This window comes from Globicephala melas, chromosome X, assembly GCF_963455315.2.
Source record: "Globicephala melas chromosome X, mGloMel1.2, whole genome shotgun sequence".
Classification (NCBI taxonomy): domain Eukaryota; kingdom Metazoa; phylum Chordata; class Mammalia; order Artiodactyla; family Delphinidae; genus Globicephala; species Globicephala melas.
In genome coordinates, this window is record NC_083335.1 from 94,820,711 (window position 1) to 94,826,710 (window position 6,000).

Here is a 6,000-nt window from a genome sequence, read left to right on the forward strand (position 1 = left end):
CAGTAGTTGACATTTAGTTAACTATGCAAATGTATTCCAGTGGCTAATTGTGGATTATCTCACTAAACCCAGAGGAGCTTCATACTTACACAGTACAGGCTCATTTATTTTAGGAAGAAAAGAGAAGGACAAGAAGAGTCTGGGATGTACTGAAGATCTCCCATAAGCCATTTAAAAATACTTAACTAATGTTCATTTAGAAATCTCTTATTTTAAGTTTCACACACATCATCAGCTTTTCAGCTAACTGCCTATGGCAACATTAATGCTTTAATAAACTAGGAAATAACTGATTTAATGTGTAGGATCATGTAGGTTGGCAACATTAATGCTTTAATAAACTAGGTAATAACTGATTTAATGTATAGTATCATGTAGGTTATTGCCATTATAAACCATACTTAACAGTTTAGAAAATCAATAACATATTAAACTAAGGTTAGTGCTTCTGGGAGAGTTCCTTGGCAAACAGTTGTTTTCTGACAGATTGTGACTGAGTCTTCTGCTTCTTGGAAGGTAGCACATGTTCTGCTGCCTTAGTAACTGTTAAGGGCTGTGTCTATGGAAAAATCACATACACACACAAACCCAGACACCAGTGAACCATGGAAGCACATCTCAAGTTCCATCAGTGGAGCTGCTCTTTTCTAGATCTGAAGATGGGGGAGGAGACAGGGAAGGGGGGCGGCTAAAATCCAGACCTCATGCTTGTCTCCTTTGCTGTCTCCACACACAAACCCATTTACTGGTGTGGGGTAATTAAAGGGAAAGCAGGGAGTAGGGTGACACATTTGGCAGTGTTCTTTAAATGTGAGTTTGCTGTCCCCAGCTGTCAGGGGTCATGCTAATCTGGTGAAAGAACTCTCCATGCTGTGGCTATTTACTTAACGTCGCTGCTTCTAAACATTGTCTTGAAGCTGCCAGAGAGAGAGAGAAATGCAGATTCACGGGAGACTTAGTGGCAGTGGTTCCCAGGGCAAGATCGTCTGTGTTCTGTCAGAACATATTCCCCTACCTGAGTTTCTGGAGAGTCAGCTTAGAGAATAACTGGGAAGTATCTGTGAGGACAATAAATAGATGGCATCATGCTGACTAATCGTTCTGGAAAGAATGAGTTCGTAGCCTATATATAAATGTGTGCTATTTTCATTGGAATCCCCATCGCCACACTCCAAGGCCCTTCATTAAGCATACCTCTATAGGTTTTATGCTTTATGCATAAAATCTCATTTTATGTTTACTTTTCCCTCTTCCCTACTACACGTTCTACAGCAAAAAGTTACTATTGGCTTGGCCAAAAAGTTCGTTTGGGTTTTCCATAACCTCTTACAGAATACCCAGACGAACTTTGGCCAACCCAGTAACATGAATGCATATCTTATTGGTGCAGCACAGGGGCAAAGCTCCAGTACATTATTTGTAAAAGGGTAAAAGAGTTACAGTGTAACGTAGAATGAAAAGCATGCAACTGGGAGGCAGGAAACCTGTGTTCCTCTTCTGAGCTTGTGATTAAACTACTGGGTGACCACAAGGAAATGACAACATCCCAGGATGTCAGGTTTCTCATATACACCAGGGAACTGGCCGAGACCTCATCTAGGTCCCTTCTAGTGCAAGGTTATTCCAGTGATTACTGCACAGTTTCTATGTGCTAGTCACTACTCTGCACATTTTCCCATCCCTTTGATGTTCACAACACCCTTGCGAGGTAGGTGTCATCATCCCATTTCATGACTGCAGATCCAGAGCCTGGAGAGAATAAGCAAAGTGCCAGAGACACAGCCTGCAAATGGCTTGGCCAGAACTCTGTGTTGTAATGACTACACTGCACTCTTCACATGGACCAAAATGCTATGAATGGACAAAGCTACTTTTTGTCATCAAAGCTCTTCCTCAAGGATCTTGGATTTAGGAGCTAATACCTGAGAGGTGGGCAAATTATATCAATATATTGAGGTGTTTGAGTACTAGCTGATTATCAGCCACTTCACTGAGCTCCCAGACGTCCTCTTTGTCATTGCCCTAGACATCCCCCCTCACTACCATATGATCCATTCAGCAACTAGGGTGGCACACCTGGAACTGCCTTGCAGGACCCTCTTCAGCATTAGGACCTGTCTCCATTCTGCTTGGACACTACACTGTAACACCGGTTGTGAAGAACTTTCAGAAGTATCCCTGAAATTACTATCATAGCCACCCTCCCTTCCTTTTACCTGCAGGCCGAGACAGAATGAAGTGACTTCTAGCCCAAGACATTTTTCAAATCTCCTAGTTGAGGGTGAACGTTGATTTAGAGTTAAGGTTAGCTTGGCTGAGTTGTTCCACATCTGCTTCTCAAGTTCTTTGGCTGAGTTCTGTCCCCTATTACTGAGATCCTGTTTGGGGATCTGGTTCCCGATTACCCCTACCTACCTCTGAGCTCCTATTAAGAGACTGTCTTCAGTTTGTCCTCTCTTATGTCTGGCCTTATCTTCAGTACATGCCTGATATTTCCTCCTCTTCTGATTACCAGGTTTCTAGATCTATTTCTTGCTTTCATTTGCCTTATGACCTTACCTAACATATCCTCTGATCTTCAGTAGAATTCATTCCCTCTCTGGTGGATTTGGCTGGTTTGAGGTCCTCAACTTCTGTTCCACCTGTGGCTATAGGCTACTGGGGAGTCGTTACCTGTAGAAGAATTTGTCCATGTGAGAGATTTTCCTTCTGCATGCAGTGTTTTCCCAGTCTTACTAATGTTATATCTACCTCTCCACCTTAAAAGGAAAGAAAGTATTTCTTTCTTTGCTGCTCTTTAAAAAAAAAAAAAATCCAATCTCTATCACTCTCCAGCATACCCTATATTTTACTTATTTATCTTGTTTATTTTATTTACTTTATTTTATTTTTGGCCACAAGGCACGCAGGATCTCAGTTCCCCGACCAGGGATTGAACTCATGCCCCCTGCAGTGGAAGCACAGAGTCTTAACCACTGGACTGCCAGGAAGACCATATCTTGTTTATTTTCTACCTGCATAGAAGGTAAGCTCTATTATGGTAGGATTTTGTTTTTGGTTTTGTTCATTGATGTATCTCAAGCACTTGAAACAAGGTCTACCATAAGTAGGTCCTTGGAAAACATTTGTTAAATGAATGGGTGAATGAATGAATTCACCCTTGTCTTGCTGTCTTTAACAACTGAGTTACAAAAGTTATCTCCTCATAGTTTTAAAACGAACTAAGAAGAAATAAATCATTGTACCAAAGTAGACAATAATTTGGCAATAAAGTTATGCCCTAGAATAGACAGCACGGTGCTTGGTCAGAAGAGTGGAGAACTGGTCTGTTTGGGTAGATAAATTGTGTAAGCTGAGTCAGAGCAGGGGCTAAAGGCCAGAGTAGCAATTGTCCTAATTACTCAGCCAGCACACCTCACAGAATTGGCCTGTAAATAACATACTCATCAGCTCCACAGACCTCTCTGCACAGATGGTTTCATTTGAGTTTGAGCTCTCATGCCCCTTTCTAGGAGGTTTATGTGGATGTTTTTTGGCATGCCTGCCTGCTACGTGAAGCCCCTTTACTTTCAGGAAGATGTTCACCACACAGGCAATGGCAGACACAGTTCACGTTAATTCTGCCCACTGCCATGTCAGACGCTGATTGCTATGAAGACAGTTTCATAGAAAAAATTTTACTTTGTATTTCTAGAATTGGCTTTGAATTATTATCATTGTATTGATGATCTTAAACTACAACAGAAATTCTCAAAGTAAATAGGCTTAAGTAAAACGCAGATGTATACTACCAGCCAAACTCATCAAAACCAATAACAAGCATTTACCATGATTCTTTTTTTTTTTTTGCGGTACGCGGGCCTCTCCTGTTGCGGAGCACAGGCTCCAGACATGCAGGCTCAGCAGACATGGCTCACGGGCCCAGCCGCTCCGCAGCACGTGGGATCCTCCCGGACCGGGGCACGAACCCGCATCCCCTGCGTCGGCAGGTAGACCCTCAACCACTGCGCCACCAGGGAAGCCCTACCATGATTATTTCTGATATAAAGAAACATTGGTACAATATTGTGAAAACCTGCATTTATAAATACTTTCTTTCCAGGATGCTGATCAATACCAATCAGCCCCGCCTCTCCTTCAGGAAACTGCTTCCCTCATAGCCTTTGCTTCTTTGATAGGCAGGTTTTATAACCTAAACTCATGTCCAGGCCATGGTGAGGCTGTCAGGAGAGGGCATCTGACTGGAGACTCATTAATCCATGGACAGCCCTGTAGCTGTGTGCTTTGATAGGACAGTTATGCCAACCTGATTTTCTTTCTCAAGAATTTGAACACAGAGAGTCAGAAAATAATTTATCAATCAGAACTGGAGGCAGAAACTGAAGGGATGAAGTGAGAATGTAAAAAGCTAACATATACCGAGTCCCTACTATGTGACTGAGACTATCTAGCACATTTCATGGGCTATCTTTTAAATCCCTGTAATAGCTCTATGACCCAGGCACTAGTCTTAATTTGCAGGCCCAGGGAAGGTAAATTACTTGATTGTGCAATAATTCGTGGGGTCATGACTGAAGCTGAGGTCCATGTGATTCCAGAGCCTCTTCCCTTTTTAATTTTTTTAAATTTATTTTATTTATTTATTTTTTGGCTGCATTGGGTCTTCGTTGCTGCGTGTGGGCTTTCTCTAGTTGCGGTGAGCGGGGGCTACTCTTTGTTGTGGTGCGCGGGCTTTTCATTGCTGTGGCTCTCTTGCTGTGGAGCACGGGCTCTAGGTGCGCAAGCTTCAGTAGTCATGGCTTGTGGGCTCTAGAGCACAGGCTCAGTAGTTGTGGCGCACGGGCTTAGTTGCTCTGTGGCATGTGGGATCTTCCCAGACCAGGGATCGAACCTGTGTCCCCTGCATTGGCAGGTGGATTCTTTTTTTTTTTTTTAACATCTTTATTGGAGTATAATTGCTTTACAATGGTGTGTTAGTTTCTGCTTTATAACAAAGTGAATCAGCTATACATACACATATATCCCCATATCTCTTCCCTCTTGCGTCTCCCTCCCACCCTCCCTATCCCACCCCTCTAGCTGATCTCCCTGTGCTATGCGGCTGCTTCCCACTAGCTATCTATTCTACATTTGGTAGTATTTATAAGTCCATGCCACTCTCTCACTTCGTCCCAGCTTACCCTTCCCCCTCCCTGTGTCCTCAAGTCCATTCTCTACGTCTGACAGGTGGATTCCTAACCACTGCACCACCAGGGAAGTCTCCCAGAGCCTCTTCTCTTAATCACTGCATGACACTGACCACAGAAGAGAGTGAATTTTGTAAAGGTCATGTTAAATTTAAGAGGGAAGAAAACCCATGAGCAAATAGAGAATACCAGTTGTTTCAGAAAAGAAAATAGAAATGGAATGGTCCGAAGAGAACCAAGAGTAGCTTGTGGAAAAACACATTTCCCAGGAGAAAAGAGAGAGAGAGGCTGGACTTAAAAATTACCTTGAGTTAGCACAGCATTCTGCTATATATTGCTTGAGAATTTCTCTGCCCTTTGCCAGAAAAAGAATGTCTTAAAAAGTTGTCTGTACTAATTAATACCATAAAAGTCTATTTTGGAGGGAGAACAAATATAATCATAACAAGTGTGCTGCAAGAGTCCAGTTCTTTCCTCCTGTGTCTATGCTCAGTTGCCAGCCTGTCTCTCTCAGGAAGACCGGCATGGAGGTGGACCCCAGGGAGCCAGGGCCAAGAGACCCGAAGCTCATTTCTTGTTGGGATGTCTCCTCGCTGGATGCGTTCTTGACAATGAGCAATACTGTAGCCCCAATAAAGCCAGTTTCTCTTTCCTTTTATGCCAGAGGACTTCCTTCAGTGCCTCATTCTGATGACCCAAGCACTTCCTAGAAAAACTAGTCTTTGAGATAATCCTGAGGCTACAGAAAAGCACAGGTCTGCACATAAGGAGGCCTGGACTCCCTGACCTAGCAAGGGAAGTGAACCACTTATGC